General features: G+C 43.8%; 1 non-coding gene across 1 annotated transcript; it reads right to left on the minus strand.

Moving 5' to 3' along the window:
• Positions 1-273: 273 nt before the first annotated feature.
• On the minus strand, positions 274-355 carry trnas-cga (transfer RNA serine (anticodon CGA)). The gene has a single exon. It is a non-coding gene; the product is annotated as a tRNA-Ser (tRNA).
• Between the last annotated feature and the right edge of the window lie 11,884 nt (positions 356-12,239).

Raw genomic sequence — 12,239 nt, forward strand, 5'->3', positions numbered from 1 at the left:
GCTCTGTTATCAAAATACTGCCTGTATTTCTAACATCTAATCATTAGACATGTGAACAGAGCCTTAGCTACAAACAAAGATTTGTCTCTAAAAGGTTGTTTTTCAGTCAATTGTTGACTTAAAAACTACTGGTGTTTCTTCGCTTCTGCTCGACACATATGCAGTTAGGCACAACCTGTAAAGGTCCCACACAGGTTTATTCAGCCTTGTTTGAGGCTGTGTGGTCCTCAGAGCCCATGCACAGACCTCTAAAAGAGAATGCTGTCAATCAGACGTTGTTGACAGGATTCGAATCTGTGCGGGGAAAATCCAATGGATTTCGAGTCCATTGCCTTAACCTCTCAGCCACAACAACATGACAAGACACTTTGATGAAGTTGAGATTCAGCACATTATTCCATGAAACAAAAGCAATTGAATGACCAGATTCTCATGCAGATTTGCTTTCATTTTACGCGCAGTCAGCATGTTTTAGGAAGCAATGCTATCTCCATTAGGTTAGGTAAGGAAGTTTGGAACGTGGTCCAGGCGGCTTGGATATGAACAAGGAATCCTGACAAGCCATATTGGAAATGTAAAGATCAAGTGCAACAGATTGAATTGTAACACTGAGGTTAAAGAACAGGCCCCACACTGCAGAGTTTGGGCTCCATATTGTAAGCAAGCATTTCAAACATCTAAAAGTGTTTGGTTCTGATGCAATGGAAAGAAGTCCACTCCGCGCAAACAGAAGTGCGCCTACAGTTTTTTACAATTGAATAAACACAATTTTGATGGTTTTGTTTTATTTAGCAAAACCCTTCAAACAATTAGCACAACCACAAACCCAATTATCAAAACACCCGAGCTCCTTTGCAAAATTAAACACTCTTGTCAAAACTCTACACTAATTGATCAAAACCATATTTTTTTACCATATGAAACACACACGTTGCATATGACTTCACTATGTTTGCACCAGTTACACACCAGTTACACACCAGTTACACACCAGTTACACACCAGTTACACACCGGTTACACACCAGTTACACACCAGTTACACACCAGTTACACACACAGTTACACACCAGTTACACACCAGTTACACACCAGATACACACCAGTTACACACACAGTTACACACCAGTTACACACACAGTTACACACCAGTTACACACCAGTTACACACACAGTTACACACCAGTTACACACCAGTTACACAACAGTTACACACCAATTACACAACAGTTACACACCAGTTACACACCAGTTACACACCAGTTACAGACCAGTTACACACCAGATACACACCAGTTACACACCAGTTACACACCAGTTACACACCAGATACATACCAGTTACACACCAGTTACACCCCAGATACACACCAGTTACACACAGTTACACACCAGATACACACCAAATACACACCAGTTACACACCAGTTACACACAAGATACACACCAGATACACAACAGTTACACACCAGATACACACCAGTTACACACCAGATACACACAGTTACACACCAGTTACACACCAGATACACACCAGTTACACACCAGTTACACACCAGATACACACCAGTTACACACCAGATACACAGCAGATACACACCAGATACACACCAGTTACACACCTGTTACACACAGTTACACACAGTTACACACCAGTTACACACCAGTTACACACCAGATACACACCAGTTACACATCAGTTACACACCAGATACACACCAGTTACACACCAGATACACACCAGAAACACACAGTTACACACCAGATACACACCAGTTACACACAGTTACACACAGTTACACACCAGTTACACACCAGATACACACCAGTTACACACCAGATACACACCAGTTACACAACAGATACACACCAGTTACACACAGTTACACACCAGATACACACCAGATACACACCAGATACACACCAGATACACACCAGATACACACCAGTTACACACAGTTACACACCAGATACAAACCAAATACACACCAGTTACACACCAGTTACACACCAGATACACAACAGTTACACACCAGATACACACCAGTTACAGACCAGTTACACACCAGATACACACCAGTTACACACCAGATACACACCAAATACACACCAGTTACACACCAGATACACAACAGTTACACACCAGATACACACCAGTTACAGACCAGTTACACAGCAGATACACACCAGTTACACACCAGATACACAGCAGATACACAGCAGATACACACCAGTTACACACCTGTTACACACAGTTACACACAGTTACACACCAGTTACACATCAGTTACACACCAGATACACACCAGTTACACACCAGTTACACACAGTTACACACCAGATACACACCAGAAACACAGTTACACACCAGATACACACCAGTTACACACAGTTACACACAGTTACACACCAGTTACACACCAGATACACACCAGTTACACACCAGATACACACCAGTTACACACCAGTTACACACCAGATACACACCAGTTACACAACAGATACACACCAGTTACACACAGTTACACACCAGATACACACCAGATACACACCAGATACACACCAGTTACACACAGTTACACACAGTTACACACCAGATACACACCAGTTACACACCAGATACACACCAGTTACACACCCGTTACACACCAGATACACACCAGTTACACAGCAGTTACACACCAGATACACACCAGTTACACACAGTTACACACCAGTTACACACCAGATACACACAGTTACACACCAGATACACACCAGTTACACACCAGTTACACACCAGATACACACCAGATACACACCAGTTACACACCAGTTACACACCAGTTACACACCAGATACACACAAGTTACACACAGTTACACACCAGATACACACCAGTTACACACAGTTACACACAGTTACACACCAGATACACACCAGTTACACACCATTTACACACCAGTTACACACCAGATACACACCAGTTACACACAGTTACACACCAGATACACACCAGTTACACACAGTTACACACCAGATACACACCAGATACACACCAGTTACACACCAGATACACACCAGTTACACACAGTTACACACCAGATACACACCAAATACACACCAGTTACACACCAGTTACACACCAGATACACAACAGTTACACACCAGATACACACCAGTTACAGACCAGTTACACACCAGATACACACCAGATACACACAGTTACACACCAGTTACACACCAGATACACACCAGTTACAGACCAATTACACACCAGATACACACCAGTTACACACCAGATACACACAGTTACACACCAGTTACACACCAGATACACACCAGTTACACACCAGTTACACACCAGATACACACCAGTTACACACCAGTTACACAGCAGATACACAGCAGATACACAGCAGATACACACCAGTTACACACCAGTTACACACCTGTTACACACAGTTACACACCAGTTACACATCAGTTACACACCAGATACACACCAGTTACACACCAGTTACACACAGTTACACACCAGATACACACCAGAAACACAGTTACACACCAGATACACACCAGTTACACACAGTTACACACCAGTTACACACCAGATACACACCACTTACACACCAGATACACACCAGTTACACACCAGTTACACACCAGATACACACCAGTTACACAACAGATACACACCAGTTACACACAGTTACACACCAGATACACACCAGATACACAACAGATACACACCAGTTACACACAGTTACACACAGTTACACACCAGATACACACCAGTTACACACCAGTTACACACCAGATACACACCAGTTACACACCCGTTACACACCAGATACACACCAGTTACACACCAGATACACACAGTTACACACCAGATACACACCAGTTACACACCAGTTACACACCAGATACACACCAGATACACACCAGTTACACACCAGTTACACACCAGATACACACCAGTTACACACAGTTACACACCAGATACACACCAGTTACACACAGTTACACACCAGATACACACCAGTTACACACCAGTTACACACCAGTTACACACCAGATACACACCAGTTACACACAGTTACACACCAGATACACACCAGTTACACACCAGATACACACCAGTTACACACCAGATACACACCAGTTACACACAGTTACACACCAGATACACACCAGTTACACACAGTTACACACCAGATACACACCATGTGCTGTTGAACATCTGGATCACATCCACAGCGTAGAACGGACTGATGCAAGCCATACATGGCAACCGCTGGAGAAGGGCTGTTCCCGAAAACGTGAACAGTATTTCAGTATTCTGTAATGTCTTTGGAAAGGTCATTGTCACGGAACCACAAAAAACGCAAGTAGTTCCTGTCCTCCAGACGAACGTTGAAGCAATAAAACATTTGCTCAATGTCTGCGGTAAACGCAACAGCATCTTTCCTAAAGCGCATGAGGACTCCAAGTAGTGAGTTGTTAAGGTCTGGCCCTGTTAACAACACGTCATTCAAAGACACGCCTTCATGTTTGGCACTGCTATCAAAGACTACCCTAATCTGTTTGGGCTTCCTTGGGTGATAAACGCCAAATAGTGGCAAATACCAACATTCTTCTTCATCTTCCAAAGGAGGAGCTATTTCTGCATGTCCATTTTGAAATACTTTGTCCATAAAGTTTATGAAATGCTCTTTCATTTCTTCCTTTCTTTCAAAATTGCGGACAAGTGACATTAAGCGTTTCAGTGCTTGCGGCCTGTTGTTTGGTAGTTTCTGACGTTGAGATTTGAATGGCAAAGGCGCTGTCCAAGTACCATTTTTGTCCTTTGTAAGTCCTTCCTCCATTGTTTTTAGAAATGCCTTGTCCTGAATGGAGGGCGCAATGTAATTGTCAAGTTTGGTTTGTTTGAACAAATTACATCCTAAGTGGTCGGGTTCACATGTGGTGTTGTCACCGAGCTGAGTGCTGACACTGAAAGGAATTTGGATGTCACAATGCTTTTCTTTAACATGGTATACATTTGGGCATGGCTCAAACACTGTGGGACGACCTTTCTCAGTGGCATTGGTGAAAAGAGTGTTTACTGCCAAGGTTTTGTGGACATCACCTAAACACACGTTTCCTACTATGACCCATCCCAGGTCAAGTTTTTGCGCATAGGGTGCATTGTGAGGGCCACTTATCTGTTTGCGGACTTTGTGTACTCGTACTACGTCCCGTCCAAGGAGCATTAGTATATGAGCGTTAGAGTCCAAATCAGGGATAAGATGAGCTACAGGTTTGAGGTGGGCGTGATGCATGGCCGCACTTGGAGTAGGAATCTCACATCTGTCATTTGGGATGTTTTTGCATTCAATGAGGCTAGGCAGTGGGATTTGGACTGTGCCATCTAAAGCTTCCACTATGTAACCAGTAGCTCTCCTACCCATAGCCTCTTTAACACCTGCACATGTTCTAAGTGAATAGGGAGAACTAGGACCACAGTCATTAAACAACTCAAAAAACTCTGGGCGGACTAGTGATCTGTTACTCTGTTCATCATGAATGGCGTAGAGTGGTACTGCTTTGTCTGGACAGCCTACAGGGTAAACTTTTACGAGACAAATTTTAGAGCATGATCTACCTGCCTCACTCTCACCACAAACCTGAGTACATTTTGTCATTATCTCCTCAGGCAGTGCGTTACCTGGCTCCCCGCCGTGCTCTGATGCCGGCTCTGAGTTTAGCTCTGGTTCTGTCTGCCATGGGGCTAGGCCAGGGTGAAGTGCAGCACAATGTTTTTCATTGCCACACTCGGAACACTGGAGTCTGACTTTACAGTCTTTGGCTATATGCTTGGATGAGGCGCAGCATCTGAAGCAAATATTGTTTTCTTTTATAAATGTTTTTCTCTCGTCAAGAGGTTTCATGCGAAAGGTTCTACATTTTGTTAAAGGATGAGCCTTTTTGTGCAGTGGAGTTTCTCACTGTCTGTTTTTTTGTACGCATGGGTTTGTAAATCTGGATTGAAGCCCGTGCCTACATCAGTTTTGTGCACTGATATTTCTTTTTGTCTGTTTGCTTTCCAAGGGGGTTTGTCTGGTTTGGGAGCAGCATCTGTGTATGAGCTGAACTGAAAGCTAGGGTCATTCCTAGCATTGGCCTCTTGAGCGACAAAGTTCACAAAAACCCTGAATGGTGGATAAGTGACACAGTTTTGACGTTTGTATGTTGTTCCAACTGTTATCCATCTTTCCTGTAAGTTAAAAGGAAGCTTTTGGATGATAGGATTTACACCTCTGGCTGTGTCTAGATATGAGAGGCCAACAAGGTCTCCTTCAGCTTTAGCACTCTCGATTTCCATTAGTAGGTCGCTGAACTTTCTTAGTTTCACATAGTCTTTAGATGTGATTTTTGGAAATGAATCTACTCTTTTGAAAAGGGCATCTTCAATCGCCTCAGCTGAGCCGTAACATTGTTCAAGTCTATCCCAAATCATCTCAAGACCTGCTTCAGGATTGTTTATGTGTATGGCTCTGATTTGCTCCACATGTTCAGCGGATTCTTTGCCAAGCCATTTTAACATCAAGTCCATTTCCTCACTAGCTGTCAAGTCCAACCCTCTGATAGCACTGTTGAAAGAGCGCTTCCACGCTCTAAAGGTATTGGGGCTTATCATTAAACTGGAGAAGTCCTGTTGCAACTATTTCCCTGCGCGCAAAGTACCTGATAAAGTCAGTTGCATTACTGTCCCTCTCTTGGGGAGGATTGAAATGTGTTGGTGCTGACACCTTGTGGGTCCAGTTGGTAATGCCAGGTTTAAAAGGATGGGAAAAGGCACTAGCTGGAACATACTGGGAATAGTTGCCATTTGGAAAAGAAGCATGTGGAGTTAGATAGTTGTTGTTATCCTCTCCTCTAGGTTGTAACAACGCATTGCTAATGTGCTCCTGCTTGAGTTGCATTTGTGCATCATTGTTTTGTAATGGTTCAAAAGTGCAACCTTCACCCTTGTTCATAAGTGTGGCTTGGTCCTTGACATACTGTTCTGTGCGCTCGGCTTTTTCGGACCGAGTTGGATGGCTTTGAGCGTCTAACTGTGAAGCAGCGGCTGCCTCTAATGCTTCTGCTTCTGCTATGGCTGAGGCTAAATCTTTTTCCTGCCGTAATAGCTCAATAGATGCTTCGAGTTTAGCTTTTTCTAATTTCAAACTCATCTCTTTTTCTGCAAAGTTGAGACGGGCCTTTGCTGCCTCAGCTTTTGCTCTTGCCTTGGCAGCTGCAGACCCTGTTGATCCGGCTACAGACCGGGTTTTATAGGATACAGACTTGTTGGATGGCGCCTTGGCGGATGTTGCGTTGCATGGCGTGCTGTCCGATGATGAAGCCTGGGTGGATGGAGCTTTGTCGGCCATAGTTGCGTTGACAAAGTGACGATTGCTGGAACACTGCTGAATGCCTTGCTGCTTGAGGCGTAGTAGTGGTCAGCGTAGATTCACTCTTGTCGCAGGGGGATGACCGCAGAATCTTCTGCCTGGATGCTGCCGTTTTACTGTGCTGTTTAGCCGGTTTAACTCCTCTCTCACATCAAAGACTCTGCAGACACGTTGTCTTTTAGCAGGTTTAATGATATTCGAAAAGGTAAAACTGAAAATAGACATATTTAAAATCAAAACATGTCCATTACAATACATATAAATAATAAACAAATCCACATATATGTATACAAAGCAGACTAGATGACGCAATATTGATGGCTACGTGGTTAGCGTGTAATTAACATATTGCAGAGATGGAACAGTCAAATTCAATACTGAACACTGGCTTATAGAAAATAACATAAATGCAGCTGTTGTGCACGCGTACAACATTACATACCGGCAATGCAACCTCAAAATAAAGAAATCTGCGATCTCCAAAAGCAGCCAAAGCTGCGTGCGGCCGTACCTGGTGCCTTCATGGCTCGCTGTTACTTCCGGTTACATAAAGTTTTGTTTTAAACATGTGCTCTACCTGCGACATTTAAAAGTATCCACTAGATGGGGGCATAAGAAAACAAATGCAATGAAATTAAAGCATAGATCAAATTATGCACTTTTAAACTAAAAACACAACATTAATGCATAACAGAACACACCAGATACACACCAGTTACACACCAGTTACACACCAGATACACACCAGTTAAACACCAGTTACACACCAGATACACACCAGTTACACACCAGTTGCACACCCGTTACACACCAGACACACACCAGTTACACACCAGATACACACCAGTTACACACCCGTTACACACCAGATACACACCAGTTACACACCAGTTACACACCATTTACACACCAGTTACACACCAGTTACACACCAGATACACACCAGTTACACACCAGTTACACACCCGTTACACATCAGATACACACCAGTTACACACCAGTTACACACCAGTTACACACCATTTACACATCAGTTACACACCAGTTACACACCAGATACACACCAGTTACACACCAGTTACACACCCGTTACACACCAGATACATACCAGTTACACACCAGATACACACAGTTACACACCAGTTACACACCAGATACACACAGTTACACACCAGATACACACCAGTTACACACCAGTTACACACCCGTTACACATCAGATACACACCAGTTACACACCAGTTACACACCAGTTACACACCATTTACACATCAGTTACACACCAGTTACACACCAGATACACACCAGTTACACACCAGTTACACACCCGTTACACACCAGATACATACCAGTTACACACCAGATACACACAGTTACACACCAGTTACACACCAGATACACACAGTTACACACCAGATACACACCAGTTACACACCAGTTACACACCAGTTACACACCAGATACACACCAGTTACACACCAGTTACACACCAGATACACAGCAGATACACAGCAGATACACACCAGTTACACACCAGTTACACACCTGTTACACACAGTTACACACAGTTACACACCAGTTACACACCACATACACACCAGATACACACCAGTTACACATCAGTTACACACCAGATACACACCAGTTACACACCAGTTACACACCAGTTACACACAGTTACACACCAGATACACACCAGAAACACACAGTTACACACCAGATACACACCAGTTACACACAGTTACACACAGTTACACACCAGTTACACACCAGATACACACCAGTTACACACCAGATACGCACCAGTTACACACCAGATACACACCAGTTACACAACAGATACACACCAGTTACACACAGTTACACACCAGATACACACCAGATACACACCAGTTACACACCAGATACACACCAGTTACACACAGTTACACACAGTTACACACCAGATACACACCAGTTACACACCAGTTACACACCAGTTACACACCAGATACACACCAGATACACACTAGTTACACACCAGTTACACACCCGTTACACACCAGATACACACCAGTTACACACCAGTTACACACCAGATACACACCAGTTACACACAGTTACACACCAGTTACACACCAGATACACACAGTTACACACCAGATACACACCAGTTACACACCAGTTACACACCAGATACACACCAGATACACACCAGTTACACACCAGTTACACACCAGTTACACACCAGATACACACCAGTTACACACCAGTTACACACCCGTTACACACCAGATACACACCAGTTACACACCAGATACACACCAGTTACACACCAGTTACACACCCGTTACACACCAGATACACACCAGTTACACACCAGTTACACACAGTTACACACCAGATACACACCAGAAACACACAGTTACACACCAGATACACACCAGTTACACACAGTTACACACAGTTACACACCAGTTACACACCAGATACACACCAGTTACACACCAGATACACACCAGTTACACACCAGTTACACACCAGATACACACCAGTTACACAACAGATACACACCAGTTACACACAGTTACACACCAGATACACACCAGATACACACCAGTTACACACCAGATACACACCAGTTACACACAGTTACACACAGTTACACACCAGTTACACACCAGATACACACCAGTTACACACCAGTTACACACCAGTTACACACCAGATACACACCAGATACACACCAGTTACACACCAGTTACACACCCGTTACACACCAGATACACACCAGATACACACCAGTTACACACCAGTTACACACCAGTTACACACCAGATACACACCAGTTACACACAGTTACACACCAGATACACACCAGATACACACCAGTTACACACCAGATACACACCAGTTACACACCAGTTACACACCAGATACACACCAGTTACACACCAGTTACACACCCGTTACACACCAGATACACACCAGTTACACACCAGATACACACCAGTTACACACCAGTTACAGACCCGTTACACACCAGATACACACCAGTTACACACCAGTTACACACAGTTACACACCAGATACACACCAGAAACACACAGTTACACACCAGATACACACCAGTTACACACAGTTACACACAGTTACACACCAGTTACACACCAGATACACACCAGTTACACACCAGATACACACCAGTTACACACCAGTTACACACCAGATACACACCAGTTACACAACAGATACACACCAGTTACACACCAGTTACACACCAGATACACACCAGTTACACACAGTTACACACAGTTACACACCAGTTACAAACCAGATACACACCAGTTACACACAATTACACACCAGATACACACAGTTACACACCAGATACACACCAGTTACACACCAGTTACACACAAGATACACACCAGATACACACCAGTTACACACCAGTTACACACCAGTTACACACCAGATACACACCAGTTACACACAGTTACACACCAGATACACACCAGATACACACCAGTTACACACCAGTTACACACCAGATACACACCAGTTACACACCAGTTACACACCAGATACACACCAGTTACACACCAGTTACATACCCGTTACACACCATATACACACCAGTTACACACCAGTTACACACCCGTTACACACCAGATACACACCAGTTACACACCAGTTACACACCAGTTACACACCATTTACACACCAGTTACACACCAGATACACACCAGTTACACACCAGTTACACACAGTTACACATCAGATACACACCAGTTACACACCAGTTACACACCAGTTACACACCATTTACACATCAGTTACACACCAGTTACACACCAGATACACACCAGTTACACACCAGTTACACACCAGATACACACCAGATACACACCAGTTACACACCAGATACACACCAGTTACACACAGTTACACACAGTTACACACCAGTTACACACCAGATACACACCAGTTACACACCAGTTACACACCAGATACACACCAGATACACACCAGTTACACACCAGTTACACACCAGTTACACACCAGATACACACCAGTTACACACCAGTTACACACCAGTTACACACCAGATACACTACCAGTTACACACCAGTTACACACCAGTTACACACCAGATACACACAGTTACACACCAGATACACACCAGTTACACACCAGTTACACACCAGATACACACCAGATACACACCAGTTACACACAGTTACACACCAGATACACACCAGATACACACCAGTTACACACCAGTTACACACCAGATACACACCAGTTACACACCAGTTACACACCAGATACACACCAGTTACACACCAGTTACACACCCGTTACACACCAGATACACACCAGTTACACACCAGATACACACCAGTTACACACCAGTTACACACAGTTACACACCAGATACACACCAGAAACACACAGTTACACACCAGATACACACCAGTTACACACAGTTACACACAGTTACACACCAGTTACACACCAGATACACACCAGTTACACACCAGATACACACCAGTTACACACCAGTTACACACCAGATACACACCAGTTACACAATAGATACACACCAGTTACACACAGTTACACACCAGATACACACCAGATACACACCAGTTACACACCAGATACACACCAGTTACACACAGTTACACACAGTTACACACCAGTTACACACCAGATACACACCAGTTACACACCAGTTACACACCAGTTACACACCAGATACACACCAGATACACACCAGTTACACACCAGTTACACACCCGTTACACACCAGATACACACCAGATACACACCAGT

The sequence above is a fragment of the Eucyclogobius newberryi genome, unplaced genomic scaffold (genome assembly GCF_026437365.1).
Source record: "Eucyclogobius newberryi isolate DKJ021-1_F unplaced genomic scaffold, fEucNew1.0.hap1 SCAF_9, whole genome shotgun sequence".
Classification (NCBI taxonomy): Eukaryota; Metazoa; Chordata; class Actinopteri; order Gobiiformes; family Gobiidae; genus Eucyclogobius; species Eucyclogobius newberryi.